Below are 17,773 nucleotides of genomic sequence, written 5' to 3' on the forward strand. Positions count from 1 at the left end.
CAGCCTCTTGGGAGGCAGCTTGCCGGCTCACACCAAAGCAGAAAGGTCTTGCCTTTTCTTGCCCTACCACGGAACGATTCTGAGGGGCCATAATCCCAGCCCCTAAACTTCCCATGAAAAGGGGCAGAGTGAGAAAGGGGTTGTGAATAGCTGCTTCCTTCTGCTCTTAGGACTTCCTGAAGGCAAACCTCCATCTCAAAGCCTTTTGAATTTTTCTCCGCGATCCCCAACCCATTATAGAAAGTAAAGAAGCAGCCGCACATTTGAGGGCACAGCTTAGTTTGGCCAGAACACAGAGTAAATGAGGTTGAACGTTGGATGAGACTGGAAAAGCATGTTACAGCCAAACTAAGCAAGCCCTTTATTAAAAGGCTAAAGAGTTTGGATTTCATTCGCTGGATGATGAAAAGCCATTAAATATTCCTAGCAGGGGAAGGGTATTATTAAGTTTATTCACAAGAAAATTAAACTGGCAGAACCGTGGAACAGAAATCTCCAAAGCAGTGTGTCTATGCCCTGTAAAAAGATGACCTAGTGAGAGAAAGGGAATTTGAGCTTCGATGTATTATAATTGCTTAAATTTAAAATATAAAGAAATTAAGCTTTGTTAACCATGCAAATGTGATTAATGCCAGTATCTCTTGGTTTTGTGATGCCTTTAACCCTTGTTCTTGAGGTGGATATTCCATAAAACCATTTAAGATTGCCAGCAGGCATTTCATTCTTATTGTCTCTTTTCAATATGTAGAATATAATAGGGTTTACATAACTGAACATATAGATGCATACTTATATTAGTCTTGATATAATTAAAACAACCCTTAAAATGGAATACTATATTAATTTTTTCTACAGATGAATATACACAGATATAGGTACTTACTAGAGATACAATCATGAGAATAAGAATCTCAGTAAAATGAAACGTTTCCCTTGCAAAGTTCTTCTTTAGCTTATACTGTAAGAGTACAACAATAGCTACTTATCTAATCATACATAACAAGAAGACAAATAAAAATATTGAAAACATCAAAAAGATAACTTGGGGGGCTGGAGCAATAGCACAGCCAGTAGGGCATTTGCCTTACATGCGGCCGACCCGGGTTCGATTCCCAGCATCCCATATGGTCCCCTGAGCACCGCCAGGAGTAATTCCTGATTGCAGAGCCAGTAGTAACCCCTGTGCATCGCCAGGTGTGATCAAAAAAGCAAAAAAAAAAAAGATAACTTGATATATGGATTAGACCCACTTGATTAGGAGCAGTTTAACCATCTCTAACATGAGATATCAATGATATTTGTAAATGGTGAAATAAAAACATCAGGATTTCTAAAGTATTTGAAAATTCTAACTTTATTGTCTGCTGGCCTCTTTGGTTAAGATTCACTGTCACTGTCATCCTGTTACTCATCAATTTGCTGGAGTGGGCATCAGTAATGTCCCCATTGTGAGACTTGTTGTTACTGTTTTTGGAATATCGAATACGCCATGGGTAGCTTGCCAGATTCTGCCATGCGGGCGAGATACTGTCGGTAGTTTGCCGGGCTCTCCGAGAGGGGCAAAGGAATAGAACCCTGGTAGGCTGCATGCAAGGCGAAAGCCCTACCCGCTGCGATGTGTAAATATTGACTTGATCCAATACAGGATTATGTTATTTATGGTTTGCTTGTCAAAGGACATGATTGATCAGGGTGATGATTGAAAAGCTTGTATGCACGAAACTCCAAGTTCAGTCTCTGGCTTTGTATCACTACCTGAACCCCACCCCCAAGCACAACGAGGGTGTCTTGCGGTTCCTGGAGTCTGAACCTGAGCTTACACTGAACTGACTGAACTGGCTGACCAGGCATCATCACCAGGTGTAGTACCCCAAATTCCTGAACATCCCTTTGGAGTCCACCTAAAGGAAAAATCAGTATTATATGATCCAAAAGGTACAAACATCTTTAGCTCAGAAAATGAAATCAAATCAGAGGAACAAAATTAGAAACAATTTTATTTTCATGTGAGTTTAAAATACTGGCGGAAACAGTTACCCACAAAACGAGATTATAAATCATCCACTTTTTGCCATAAACTGTTTCGAACACCTTGCCTGTTTCATGCTTTTTCATCCTCAACACAGACTTTCAAATCAAGTACTCAAGGAAATGAGTCTTTAGATGGTAAGTTAGATAACTTCCTATAGCCATACAGCTAGAAAAGACTGATCCAAATATCCACGGCAGGACTACCTAACAGGAATATGCCCAGGTTTCTTGTGACAAGGACATTTTGTTTTGTTCCTCACTAAGATTAACTTTAGAGAAGTCATGCTCAATTTTAGAGATCAATAAGAACACGCATATCAAATTCGGTGATCAACTCATGGAGTTAATTAGTACACCCACTGTGGAGAAATTCAAACTGCAATTTGGAGATGGGAACATCAAAGTTGAAGATCTTGATCATGAGAAGTCCAAGAAATGGTATGGTATGTTGTATCCATAAGAACATGCAGTTATCAAGATGTCACATCGTGACAAGTAAACTTCGTCATGCCCATCATTAATTAATAGCTCAAGCACTAACTAGCTCCAACTAAGTACAAATGAAGTAAATAGCTAATTACAAAATCTTATTTACTTGCCTACAAATACCATCATTATAATCTTTTTGTAACATATTATTAAATTGAAAATTAGAAACATAAGGTCACTAAACAATTCTAAAAAAAAAAGTGCACAGCTGTATTAAAATAACAAGACCAAACAAATATAAGCATGTATAGCAGAAGTAATAGACTGTTAATTTTGTTCAGAGGTTTTTTTTTCTAGAAGAAATAGCAAACAGACCTCAATAGTTGCCCACCTATTTATCTTTTTATCGCTTCATATGAAGGGAATATAAGCAATTCCATTGTTTTCTTTCTCCTTGGACTACTTCCATTCTAAATATATCTCTTCAATGATGTAAGGAAATGATAGAAAAAATAGACTATTAAAGAAAAAGCCTAAGCAAAATTGACCATTATAGGCAAACTGTAAAATAATAACAAGGAAAAATTCTTGAGGAAGTTATACCTAGTAGCAAACTACCTTGGTGGGGTGTGGTGGGGTGGGTTGGAATACCAACAATAACACAGTTTTAATAAAAGTCAATGCAGAGCACTGGGGGAAGTTGTTAGTGAATTGGGTTAAACTTACTGGAAAAATCTTTATCCCTAGCACTAGAGAAGTAAGGAAGTTAAGACACTTGTTTTACATGTTGCTGACTCTAGTTTTGTACCTGTCATCATATATGGTTCTCCTGAGCACCAGCGGGGTGATCCCAAAGCACAGAGCTAGAATTAAGCCTTAAGCACTGCTGGATGGGGCCCGAAATCCCAAAGATAGCTTTCTCCCTAGAAAATAATCTGATCACCAGATTTTGCCCGGAGGGACTTTAGCTAACATCTCTAAGGTCAGGCTCAAAAGTCAATAGTTCCTTCCTGGATACTCCCAGTCACAAAACCACTTCCTTCCATATTTAAAAAAAAAAAAAAAGAGTTGAAGAGTTGTCATACCTGCTCTCAGTATTGTAAGTGCAGCCTCCCTTTTCATTGTGACATCTTGCATCTCAGGGGCCAACACTGACAAAATTGGCATAGTGCTGACTTCTCAAGAGGATTACGGAGACAGATGTTTTCAAAGTAAATCACAGGGATAATGTGCCCAGATGGAGAGTGCAGGGTATTCAAAGGGAAGGTTTAATGTGTCTGTAATGGGAAGGAAGATATTCCTGAAGAAGTAATCTGCAAACTTGGTTCAGAAGGATGAGTCTGAGTCAGCAGCTGAAGACACAGAGGAGATAGAGTGCACTAACAAGAGGCACCACGAGATCCAAGTGTGAATTTGGGGCTTCCTAAGAGCAGAAAGGTACATTTGAATTCAGAGAGGTAAGGGCTATCAGGCAGGATGGCAACTTACGTTTCAGGAATTTCTAGGTTATTTTATGGAAGAGACAGCCCAAGTAGAAAAAGAAAAATTATAAACACAAAAATGATGTAGTCAAGATTAGCCTGATTTAAAAATAGAGGGTATGGCTTTCTAATTATTGATTTTTAATAACTATTCCTAGAACAGTTCATTACACTGTAGGTCATAAGAAAATAGATCGATCGTGACCAAAAAACCTATTCATCTTGTTATATTATTTTCTTCAATTAACCCTACCCTCAGACTTTATTTATTCTTTTCTGATTCCTACCTTCTGTGACGGCATGATCTTAATTAGAGTTTTAGAGTTCCAGCAAGAGGAAGAAACACAGGAGAAACTGTGCTTGGATACACTGACTTCTAATTCCATTGTTTCTAGCAAAAACATAATAATAATAAAATCTAGGGAGCCAGAGTAGCTTGTCTAACAACAGATATAAAAAAAGAAATCAAAGTAGTATCTTATTCTGCTCCATAGTATAACCAGAAATTGGCAAATTTGCTGTTTCCTTTGATGGTGATTGGTTGTGAAATAACTATCAAATAAACTATCATACATGTAACTGTAAAAATAAGTTTTATAGTCTACTTTAAATCCACTATCAAAAAGACTCTTCAATACCGTAGGGTTTTTTTGGGGGGATCACACCCGGTGATGCATAGGGGTTATGCTTGGCTCATGCACTCAGGAATTAACCTGGGCGATCCTAGGGGGACCACATGGGATGCTGGGAATCCGTCCCGGGTCGGCTGCTTGCAAGGCAAATGCCCTACCTCCTGTGCTATCACTCCAGCCCCGAAACCTTAATTGTTTAATCTAGAATCTACTTAGGAATCCTGATTCCCAAATGAACATGAAGGTGAAAAGGGGGAAAGAAAGACAGGAATCTATAAGCCAAGATAATTTTCAAAAGCACAGGCAACACTTTTAGTGTATATGTAAAATACTGCAGGACAGATTTTTAAAACCAATTGGTGACCTTGTGAACGCTAGATGAAAATGAATAATCACTTACGAGTTCAGGAGCGACAGCCAGGTACAGCTGATCACTTCCCTCAATATTGAATTGATGCTTTTGCCTGAAAGGGACACGTTTGGGTCATAAGGCATTGTTTCTAGTGGCAATTTAATTATGTCTGCCTTTACCTTTATAGAGAAGGTAACAAACTGAGAGGCAGATGACTATTCACTACTTAAGCTCCGTTTTGTTTCTAGTAAATGGCTGTGCCGTGGAAGAGTAGAGAATTGCCCTTGCTAGTATCCTGCTTAATTAAAGTTCTCTTTAAAAAAAAATCCCTTGTTGCCAGAGAATGGCTACAATTTTGGCAAAGGCAGTGCTAAGTTTCTCAGTGTGGCCCTACGCCAATGTCTGTCTATCTTCACCTCTTGGAGGATGATCAGCAGAGAGAGGGTAGTTAAATCTTTGTGTCCATTCAGTCACTCCATGGCTTCTGCTGGGATTGGCAAATACTGTAGTGCCAAAGGAAACAGTACTATTTAGGGAGCAACTGTCAGCTGGGGACTAGACTAAGCCCTCCAGCTTCATTCACATGAGATACCAGACAATGAGGGCAACTTCCAAGCACTCCTGACCCAGCTTTGAATTCAGAGAGTGTCCCAAAGGAGGAGGAATTTTGCACTTGCAAAACTCCCCAACTCTCAACATATTTAATTTACCCTCTTATTTAAAAATATATGATATCATAGTTCTCACATAATATTTACGTGCTAATAATAACAAAATCCACAGTGGTGCTCTAATAGTGGATTCTCTGCAAAACCAGAGCATCAGCGAATGTCTTCCCAAAAACTTAATATGAACATCGACTACAGATTTCTAAACAAACTTGCCATTCAAATAAAATTGAATTGGGGGGGGGGTCACAGAATTATTAAGCCTTTAAAAATAAAAAAGATAAATAAGAACCAAATGTCTAAGCATCATTTTATTCTAGATCTAAGTAGCTCTGTTCTAGGTTTTTCAAATTACTTTAATGCTTCATGAGAGAGCAAATTTTCTTACTCTTTAAAAACATTCTAGAATTCATTTGGAAAAAATTAAAACCAGAAATAATACTATTAAGCTAGTATGTCTTAATAAGAATATAAAAATGAATTGAATAAATTGCATATATATTATTATTTCTGTGTATTGCAGATAATGTCAAAATGTCAATTCAACTAGCAACTGATCTATAAATGAAGGAAAATTTGAGAGCAAATGTGAAGAGTTCAACTGTTAATCAGAGGTTATATATTTGGCTGCTAACATCCAACATCTCCTTATCCAATTAGCAAAACCAAATTGTCTTCTCGTAAAGTGCTAGGCACTGTTCTAGGTGCTGAAAAGAAATATACATAGTTTTGAAAATTCATAAAAAAATCCCTCAACATTATGGATTTTTATAGACTATCTCTATGATCTATTTCACTATGAGAGATGTATTAACTTTGTATAGTTAATAATACCTCGGATTTTATCAGTAAAACCCACACCTCTATACACTGGAAACTTTGGCATCAATTTCATAGTAATATGGTACAGTTAAGAAGATACTAAAACTGGTTTCTTTTCAAAAACTTTTTACCCAAGGGTAACCCTGTCACTTTAGAAAATTTTGGGCAGATTAGTAATTGCGATTTATATTAAAAATACAGCATTTTAGAACTTAAAATAATGGTTATTGAAGAGAACCTCTATTCTTTTCTGTGTTTCAGTTAACTATAAAATATCTCGAGTTATATTCAGGTGTAAATACAGTGACAACGGTTGGTCAATGTGAAACATAATAATCACTGCTTTCTTGGGTCAATTCTATCATACAAAGAGTGATTATATTGTGGAAATTAATTAAATTAGTGATAATTCTAAATTAAGTGTTATAATTATTCATTGTTTTCACATGATCTTGTCTAATTTCCAAAAGTAGTGAAGTGCCCATATAACAATGTGAAAGTACTTACTATAATTCCATGTTAAAAAGGAAATGAGAAGCTTTGATTTACTTTTAAATATTATAATTAATCTATTTTTGATAGCATTCATAAAAAATGAATGTCAGGAAATGAAAAAATATACTATTACATAAAACAATGCCAAACATCCATAGAAAGTTTAGTATACAATTGGAAATTTTTTAATAGGTAGCTATTGGGGAACATAAATGTTCCCCATATCAATGTCTGACTTCTTAAACTCTTTTCGGAATGCACCTATATTAGTTTGATGTAGACAAACTGTATGAAAAATACATTGTGAGAAAACATTTCCCAGTTGATCTCTTGCCAATTTAAGTACCACCATACTGTCATTACCAAATGAACAAAACAAGTAAATTAATACATATTTAATACACATCCATATTATGTGAGTAGTGTCAAAAGTTTAACAGCATTCTTGGAATAGGTAAACTGACAACTAGGAGATTTTTCTTAGTCAAACACCACTTGCACCACATACAAAGAAATGGCAGCTGATCTCAAACAGTTTAACCTCATTTCAAGCACAGGTGGTGTTAGAAAAGTATTGAATACTGTAGAGAAGGAAAGGTTATAGTGGGGCATGTATCATTCAAAGCCTAAGTTTGTGCAAATCTATGTATAGCTGAATACAAAGTCTAAATAGCCATCTAAAATTGCTACAAAAATCAAAGAAAACGGAAAATGTATATATCTTCTAGTTCTTAAATCAAGTCCCAGCTCAACAATTTAAAGGCAGGTCCTAAAATGTCAACTGCATTAATTCTGTCTAGCCTCAGTCTGAAACTTTATTTCCTGTAATGTATCATTATGGTTTTTGATTTTACATCTGTAGCAGTAACTTGCAATTGTTCCAAAATGAATTTTATGCTTAACTTGTTTTTTTAATTAAACTTCCTTTAGCAGTTCCTAATATGTGTATTATTAAAACTCATTAGTCCTATTCACGCTTGCCTGTCATTTTTAGGTTACACGTTCCTATATTGAAGAGCTCTGTGGCTATATATAGGAAGAAAATTAAATAATAAATATGGAGACTTGAACGTTTTATGAGTGTCAGGATGAGAGAGTGCCTGCAAGGCCCATAAGGTTTCACACAAAAGAGGCATTACTGCTAAAGCTAACATGCTGACACATCTCTGATCTATAAACTCTGCAGTAATGGCAGCAGTAAAGCGTTTGCCATTGACTAGAATTTCTCTTACATGCAATGGAAATAGGCACAGAAGATATTATATTGACTGTTATAAAAAGGATTCATATAAAACTGCCCCAAAAGTTTAATGTGTAATAATTTCAAATGCCTGGAGTGATTTACTATCTTTCTCTGACTTCAGTTAAACTTTGAATTGACAGCATTTCTTTCTCACAGAAGTTTGCTACCAAATGAGTGTTTATTCTCTTGGTGTATGGACAAAAGAAAAAGATCAGAGAGGCAGAGGGAATCCTTATACCTCTTATAGAAATTTAGCAAATTTAGAAATTTGGCAGCACAATTCTATTAATACAAAACAAACTAAAATCTTATTGCTAGAAAATCATTTTACTTAGAAACAATGAATATGTCATAATCCCACCTGATTAAGAGGTAAAGTACTTCAAAATGTTTTAAATTGACTTTCAAAAAGAATCTTTCAATGACATTCTATATTCATCACAGGAATTCATGTTTATGTATTTTTATTTATTTCTTGGGCTATACAAATTTGAGATGATAAAAATTTAAAAGTTTAGCTAACAGAAGGGTTTTTTTTGGCATTTCTCAATAAGCAAAAGTTATGGAAGATTTTTCAACTGGGGACACGTGTTAAACTTCAACAAATCATGTTTAAAAAAGGATTGCCCTTTTCATTTCATGCTCAGTTAAGAAAATCAGTTAATGTATAATAGTATTTGGCAATACTTAATCATCTCAAATTCATAAATGGAAGTTTCAGCAAATATGTCAGCTTCCCTTAAATGTTAGGCCAGTTAAAACACATTGAAAGGTTTTGACAGACAAGCTAGCTGTCAAGTAAATTCTAATAAATACATCAATTTTTCCATAGTGATAAGCTTGGGGGCTCCAATGATACTTCTTCTAGAGTACATTTTGAACTGTGCTTAGCATTTTCAGGGCTCATTGAGAAAACTCACACTAGATCCCAAACTGTTTTATACTACTCAAAAGCAAAATAGAAATAGTATCTAAGGCATTTTTTAAGTTACCATGGCCAAAAATAAGTTTTAGGTTAAGGTATAGCAAAATATGGATAATTTTAACTTTAGTAAAAATTAATTATCTATACCAAGTTGTATATAGGAACTGCCTATAGAAACAAATTATAGGCCTACAGTCCGACCTGGTCATTTTCACAGCCAAAAGAGAATGAAATGAGGCAGTAGGACACATTGATTAATAGTGACTGAAAAATATAATTCATCCACAACAAAAACACATTCAGTTAAGTTTTCTGCTTTTCTTCAAAACTTATGACCACTGATTCAGTGGTTGTAAAATATACAAAATAACTTTTAAAAGGACCTCCTTTTCCATGTTTCATAGTCACCATCTACTTTTAAAATACATTTTAGGGCTGATCGATAGTACAGCGGGTAAGGCGTTTGCCTTGCATTAAGCTGACCCGGGTTCTATCCCCAGCATCCCCTATGGTCCTCCCAGCACCACCAGGAGTAATTCCTGAGTGCAGGGCTGGGAATAACCCCTGAGCATCACTGGGTGTGATACAAAAAGCAAAAATATAAAAAAATAAATAAAACACATTTTATTATTTTTATATTTTTAAATAAGAACTTTTTTCCTATTACTAAAAAAATTCCACTCCCTTTTCATTTATTATTTATTATAATTTATTTAATTTTATAATTTAATGTCATATGCTTACTGTTTTATTAGTTTAAATTCTGATAAATGATGTTAAATATTGCTGATTATATGACAAAACCAGTGGCTAGATAGGATAAACCAATACACAAAACAGCCATGCTTCTATTTCACTCTGCAAATGAACCATGGGACTTAAAACTATGTTAGACCATCAAAAAAAAAAATACAAAACTAACCTCTCAGAAAGCTCCTTGGAACTAACAACTGAACTTTCAGAAATAATTCTTCCTAGCTGTGTTTAAAAAACATTTTCAGACAAGGTCAGACAAAGTCTAATGATATCTAATTTTCTTACTACAGAATTCTGGGGATACAAAAGTTTTATAGATATATTGCTACTTTATCTTTTGTAAAAGGAGTGACATTGTGCTTGTTTCATAATTTAGCTGTAAGGGACACATAAACATGCAAGAAGAAAGTTTGGCAAAGATCTTTTTATATCAGAATGTCTGGTTACATGAAATTCCTGAAATAAGTACTGGAACAATAAGGGCTTCGGATGACATTGGAGAGTTGTGTTTCAATGAGTTCACACACAATGGCACTCCTTCAATGCTAAAGTCATAAAGGTATATACATATATCTTATAATCTGTAAACAGAAGTATTTGATGTTTTTCTTCGAACGATTAAAATGAGCAAGATAATTTCAAATTTTAACAATTATGTGTTTCCATTTTATTCGGATGAATTTTAATGTCTGGTGGTTTAAATATTAAGTAATTAAAAATCTTAAGCTGAAAAAAATCAATTAAAATTGTGGATATTGAGGTACCAAAAGGCAGGAGAAAAAAACAACAAATGCTCATTAACCTATTTAACATATCTATCCACACATACATTAAATCAAGTTTCATATGCTGTGGCATCGGCAATGGCTCTTCGAAATGGAACCTATAGGGCCTCCCAAAACTGGTTCCGTTCCGAATAATGGGCTTCTCTGGAATCCAAACCAACTTTTAGTTTCCTAAGTCAATTAACATCCACTCATTTGAGTGATTAATTTTAATTATATCAGTTGAAATTGATTTTCCATCTGCATTAAAGATGAGCTTTTCTTCAGAACTGCGGAATTGAATACAAAAATAAGAGGCGGGGGGTGGAGGCGGCTGGGGGGGGGGAAGCAATCCCTGAATTCAGTTGCAAGAAAATGTCTGGGTACCGCTCAGCGCTCGGGCAGGAAAAAAAGCCAGTGAGTGGAGAGGCAGCCGGAGCAGGCATGCATCCGAAATGCAGCCGATGGACTGCCTGGCGCACTCGCCGGCCCGGCCTGGGGAGAAAGGCTGCACAGCCTCCCTGCACTCGGGCAACTTGAAGAAAGTTACCTAAGACTGTATTATGCAAAGTCGTGCAAGTGAATTACGAGACAAGTATGTGGAGCCAGTTACCCACTTCTCTGTGGATCCTGTGCAGTGACCCAGTAACCCTTTCGTGCTCGGCTGAGAAAAGGGATCGAAGGGGACGGGAGGGAGAGGAAGGGAGACGGAGACAATATAAAAACGGCCAGTTTCGTCTGCAAAATTCTCCTGGAAGCCGAGACCGCCGCCGACAACGCAGCCTGAGAAGCTGCGATTGCTACTTGGGCTCCCACCCCCACCCCCACCCCCACCCCCACGCCCGCCCCCTCCGAGCAGGTTTTTCTAAGGCATCCTTGCCTTCTCTCCTCAAAGTATCAGGAGGAGAAAACACTGGATCCGAGAGGGAGAGGGAGCCAACAACAAAAAAAATTTTCGATGCAAAGTTGCAAGCTGGGAGGGTTGCTGGGCTTCCCTGCCGACGCGACGCCACAAAATCAGCTGTTCCAGCTGCCCTGGGAAGCTCCCCCGCGAGGCGCCGGGGACCGGCGCGGTGCTCCCTTTCTCTGCCCATTTCACAGGCTCGGCACACGAGTCACGCAGCCCCCTCCGCCCCAAGACCCCCAAACTTACCCTCCGTGAGACAAATCCACAGCGGAAGCCCCCTCATCTTCCCTGAGTCCCTTTCCAATAATTCAAGGAGACAGTTTCCACAACACTCCGCCGTCAAATTCAAGCTGAATTGGTCAAAGTATTTACCAGTTTCAGTTTTTAGATGCCTTTAATTTTTTTTTTTTTTTAAATCTCGAGCACCCGGCAATTCTTGTTTCAGAATGCAAGATGCTTTCTTTTTCTTTTTCTTCTGTAAGCAGCAACCACCCGAGTTTTGCGCCCCCTCCTTTTTTTTTTTTTTTATTCACCCACGGACACTTCCAAATCCTGTGGATTGATCCCCCTTTCTTTCCAGACGCAGCCAGGATCCTGAGTCCCTGGGACCCAAATCCATCTCCACGTAAATCCGACCATCAGGCGAGAAATACAAATGATCAAACACCGTTACTTCTTTCCGCTGCAATCAGATAATCCTACTAATCCAATAGATTTATCTGGATAGGAAATTGACCTCAAAAATGAATCCCTGACGCTGATGTCCAGTAGCGTGGTTTCGTAGCTCTATTCAGGTGACCGAAAGAACTGTGGCTTCTTTCTTTCTTTAAAAAAAAAAAATCTTTTCGGATTCTGGGTGCACTGCTGGCAGGGAAAAAAAAAAAAAGCCGAGGACCCTGGTTTTCCCCTAATATAGGTTTCTACTCCAAATCGGTGCAAGATGAAAAATGGTACAAAGATACCCCTAGTGGCTCGAGGTGATATTGCATGAATCTCACATTTTCTTTTTTATTCTCCTCTCACCTTTCTCATTCCCCCCCACCCCCACACTTCTTTTTATTTTTTCCCCTTTCCCTTCCTCTTTCCGGGCAGATAACTGAGCGATAGTAGTTAAACAAGAAGGGGTCTGAACGGATTAACATGAATAGTATCTGACTACTTGAAAAAGTCTTCTGATCTTTCCTCTTTGTTTTACTTTAAAGACTGAATCTCCTGGGCTTCTTTCTATCTACCTAGCATTCATCCCCTCCCCCCCATCTAGCCCCCTTCTTTTCTTACAGAGTTTTTTTCTAATCGCATTTAGTAAGTAATATGACAATTGGGGTCAGCTAATGATTTCAAAGGAAATGTATTCATTTCCTAAAAAACTATAGAACTCAAAGAAATCTCAGTCTTTCTAAGATATGCTGATTTTAGTTTGGGGGAGCCACAGGAGGGAACGCACTCAGGAATTACTCCAGTCTGTGCTCAGGGACCAAAAAGGATGACCAAAAGTATTGAACCTTCGTAGGTCTGGTGCAAGGCAAGCGCACTACACACTGATTATCTCTCCAACCCCAGCTATGCTCATTTTATTATTTTTTATTTTTAATTACTTTTTATTGAATCACTGCGTGATGCAGTTACAAAGATTTCATGTTACAGTTTCAGTTACAAAGTTTTAAGTTTAAGTTTCAGTCATACAATGTTCCAATACCCATGCCTCCACCAGTGGTACATTTCCAACCACCAGTTCCCAATATCCTTCAGCCACCCCCACTCCACCACACATCCTGCCTCTATGGTAGGCACTCTCCTTCTTACTTTCACTCTATTTAGGGCATTATGGTTTGCATAATAGAAACTGAGGGGCCACCGTGTGTGTGCCTACCTTTAGTACTTATCTCCCATCCTGAGCGATCCCTCCAACCAGCATTGTTTTAGTGATCTCTTCTCTCTCCCAACTGCCTTCTTCCCCTGCCCTTGCTGATTTTTAAACCAAAAATGCAACCTCTTACATTTTGTTTTCTTTCAAAAGTCAATTTTGGCTATATATATATATATATATATATATATATATATTTTGACACTCAACACCTTTATTGCAAACCACAACACCTAATCAGAGAGAGAGAACAAAAGGGAATACCCTGCCATAGTGGCAGTGTGGGGTCGGGGGAGACGGGACTGGGGAGGATATATTTTTGACACTGTTTTCAATTTGATCTTCTGATAATCATTCAATAAAGATTATGTTGCCTGCTCAGAGCCATGGTCAAAGAACATGACACAACATTGCTTGCCCAAGTTCTTTGCAATTCAAGGACATCAAGATTCCGACCAGCATTTGTGATATATTATAAGGAAAAAGAGTTAATGCAATAAAATTTAGGACTGCTTAAGTAAGGAATCTTTCACAAACTTTAGTGCATATCAATAATCCAGGAATGTTGTTAAAATCAGTATCATAATATAGGAGGTCTCCGGAAGGAATGAGATTCTGCATTTTTAACAAACCCACACTTAGATTTTTTTAAGGGTTTCATTAAATATCCAAAGTTGGATTCACTTTCATGTTGGTAAGAATAATAGATCCTCTTTCTTGACTTGCTAAAAAATCAAGTTGTATTTTGTGCATAAATTGAACAAGGAGTGGAGGCCTTTGTTCTATCACTGATAGTGCTACTAATTTGCTCTGACTTTATGTAACTTCTTAAAGTCTCATGCTTAATTTAGTTATTGAAATAAAAAAGAAAATACAAATAAATGAATAAATTTACAATTCCCTGAATAGGAATTAAATATTATAAATTAATTGGTAAAATTAATGGAATTATTATCAAAGACTCGCTGTGGTTTTTCATACTTGATTTTAATTTAATTCTAGGATGTGTTTGCAAGAGCAAAAGTGTAATAATTCCTAAAAGAAAGTATAGGGATTTCAGTAAAAACTAAGAGAATATAAAAGGACAGTAATTAAGGCTGTATTACTTAGGTACAAGGACAGAAACTGAGCCAACAGAAGTCAATAGAATAGAGGATCAAAAAAAATATCCTTGCACTTATGGAAACTTGATCAATTACAGGAGACATTAGACAGCTCACTTCTATTCAAGGATGAATAATATTAGCTCTCAACTTCATACATCTTTGTGTTTCTAAAGTCAGACAAAAATCTAATACAGAGACTGTCACTGTAGCACTATTGTCCCATTGTTCATCGATTTGCTCGAGCTGGTACCAGTAACGTTTCCATTGTGAGACTTGTTGTTATTGTTTTTGGCATATCAATTATACGATGGGTAACTTGCCAGGCACCGCCTTGCGGCGGGCGGGGGTGTGTGTGTGTGATACTCTCAGGAGCTTGCTGGGCTCTTCGAGAGGAACGGAGGAATAGAACCTGGGTCAGCTGCGTGCAAGGCAAATGCCCTACCCACTGTGCTATCACTCCAGTCAAATGCAGAAAAAAACTTTAACATTTTATTGAAGAAGATAGCTTTTTAATTTTGGATGTGTGGGAAGAGAAAGACTTATTAACCAGTAAAACATAAAGGTAAAGTCTATAAAGGAAAATATTTAATTTGGTATATTTAATTTTGTACACATTAAAATAGAGATAGCAAAACATTTTAAAAATAATACAAATAAAAAGGTTTAAAAATAGACTGAGTAGCTATATGATTTGTTTTGAATATAACCAAAGGAGGATTAGTATCCAAATATATAAAGATTTCCAATAATGCTATAAAGAGAAAAATGTCATAAGAGGAAATATACCGAAAGATGAAAAATCAATTAAAAGTAGAGGATGCTCAAAGTTCAATAAACATCTGTGAACGGTACTCAATTTCTCTAGTTATTCGATAATTGCAAACTAAATTCCATCATTTTGCAGCTATAAAATTTTCAAAAAATGTAAAAATCCAGAAATACAAAATAATGATTAAGATGTAAAGAGCAATGGAGAGACTATTATAGTACAACTTAAGACAGCACTTTGAAAAGTTTTTATATCTAAAATTCCCATCTCTCCACTCCTTTGCCTTTTTTTAAAAATGAACAAGATAAACCCATTACAGAATTATTTGAAAGGGGGGAAAATGTGGGTGTGAAAAATCTAAAAGCCTTTGGATTTTTAGACCAGTAGTTATCTAATATTCACATACCACAATAACAGATGCAGTAAAAAGAAAAATAGATGCTCTATAGTTACTTGAGCTAGTCTGGATATGTTTCAAAAGTCAATGTGGAGTGCCAACGAAAATCATGTTGCAGACCCCATTTATCTATAAGGTGCAAAATCATGATGAGTAATATACCATTTGTATGCACCTGTGGTATGTATTATATGCACATACACATATGTATGATACGGAGAATATAAAATTCAGGAGAGAAGTTATCTCTGTAAAGAATAAGAGTAATAAAACTATAAAGTATAATTTTGCTGCCAAATCTACAGTGCTTAATTTCACAGGATCAATCTTGAGTATACAACTGTTTATAAAATTACAGATAATTTTTTGCATAACAGAAATATTTTATTTTAAATAAATACACAGGCTGGATCATTACTTATTACTATAATCCATTATAGTGTTAGAAAACTTTCTAATTAGAATCAACATACAAGTGAAAAAAAAATGTAGTATAGGAGTTAAGAACTTCATCATGTGCTCTTCATATGAATTTTTTTCCTTTTTTACTAGATATGTATTACTTTATATTTCCAAGAAGAAAAAATTGAATTTATAAATGCTTATTTGAACTCTAAAAATTTATATCTTAGAGGCTAGTATAATGGGCATGGAAAGTTCAAGCTTGTAAGCAAAATACTAGCACCTAAATGGTAAAAGTGGTTAAAATAGATAGAAAAATGTATTCAGCTAGTTCTTGTATTTTCCTTTAACTTACATATTAAAAAACAGCCTCTGAAATTGTAAAATAGACATTACTTGATCATGTTTAGATCTAACAATTAACTGGAAACCACCAAATCCCAAGTACTGAAGTTAAAATATAGGAATAATATTCCCATTATTGAAAATAAATAAATGAATTCAAATAGAGAAGCTTATTGATATAACATATGAAAACTAAAAATCTTATTTCAAGGTCATTAGACAGTATTTTTCATAATTCATCTAACATAGAAGATATCAAACATTAGGAAATAAATTTTAGAGCTCATTTTCAGGACTTAAATAAAACACATTTACAGGTAATACCATTGAACTCAGTGCAGATGCCTGGACAAGATCTCAATAAATTTTCAAAGATTGAGAACTATGTTCCTGAACAATAACCAAAGCAGCTTTGTGATAAAAATAAAAAAACAGTGAAAGAACAGTATCATCTCTTTTTGATGATAAAATAAACAAGGGGAAAAGATTTCTGAAATTTGAAAGCGTTGACATAGTTTTCAGCAACTCTCTATTGATTATCTCCTGCAAACTGGGAATAGTACAAAGGCATAACCTAGAAGAGCTAAAACTTTAAAATATACACCACGACCCTTAGTCTATCACTGATGTTGATATTGATTTGACTAATTATTGCTGTAAATGATTAGTAGTCATTTTAGTTTAGTTTCTTTTTAGTTCTAGGCTTATATTCATTGATGTGCAGGGCTTACTCCTGGATTTGCACCAAGGGATCACTCCTGGTGGTGCTGGGAGACCATATGGGTGCCATAATAAAACTTGGGTCAGCCATGTACAAGAAACAAATGGCTTCCTTATCTTTTGGGTCCCTAATTAATAGTCATTTTAAATTAATGCATCAGTATTAATTTGAAATAGATGTTAGATATTCATATAGAAATGAAAATTCATTTTCAGGTTTTTTAAATACAAACTATTCTGGCAATTTAATCATGGCAATGAAGAAGTAAAAGTGGAAAAAGAAGTAGGAGAATAAAATATGAACCTTCTCCTTGGTAATCTACTTCACAGAGAGAATAAAAATTTAGGTAATCTTTTTATTCTGCATGGTATAAACAGTGAATAAATAACTTAACAAATCACAAAGTAAAAGTAATTGTTATATAAGAAAATGTTTTTCAGCATGGAAAAATAGTTCGTGGGTAAGGTATGGTCCATGCATGTGGCTGACCCTGTCCCAATTCCCAGTACCACACATGGTCCTTTGAGTACTACCAGAAGTGGTACCTCTTAGTGCAGAGCCAGGAATAAGTCCTGTGAACTGCTGGGTGTACCACACAAACAAAAAACCAAAATAATATTCTCTATTTATGGAAGGCTTTATTCTCTCTATAAAATTTAATTAA

At 36.0% G+C, this 17,773-nt stretch overlaps 1 protein-coding gene across 7 annotated transcripts in view; it reads right to left on the reverse strand.

Moving 5' to 3' along the window:
• Positions 1-17,773, reverse strand: part of NLGN1 (neuroligin 1) — a 957,654-nt gene that overhangs the window by 757,786 nt on the left and 182,095 nt on the right. For 3 of the 7 annotated variants that reach the window (XM_004603098.2, XM_055125787.1, XM_055125788.1), the window contains exon 1: positions 11,752-12,415. The exons of 2 other annotated variants lie outside the window; for them this stretch is intronic. The gene's annotated coding sequence lies outside the window, so the exon portion shown is untranslated. Of the gene's footprint in view, positions 1-11,751; positions 12,417-17,773 lie in introns of those variants that run through there. 2 more of the 7 variants (XM_055125790.1, XM_004603095.2) reach the window with 1 other exon arrangement.

This window comes from Sorex araneus, chromosome 2 (genome assembly GCF_027595985.1).
Source record: "Sorex araneus isolate mSorAra2 chromosome 2, mSorAra2.pri, whole genome shotgun sequence".
Classification (NCBI taxonomy): domain Eukaryota; kingdom Metazoa; phylum Chordata; class Mammalia; order Eulipotyphla; family Soricidae; genus Sorex; species Sorex araneus.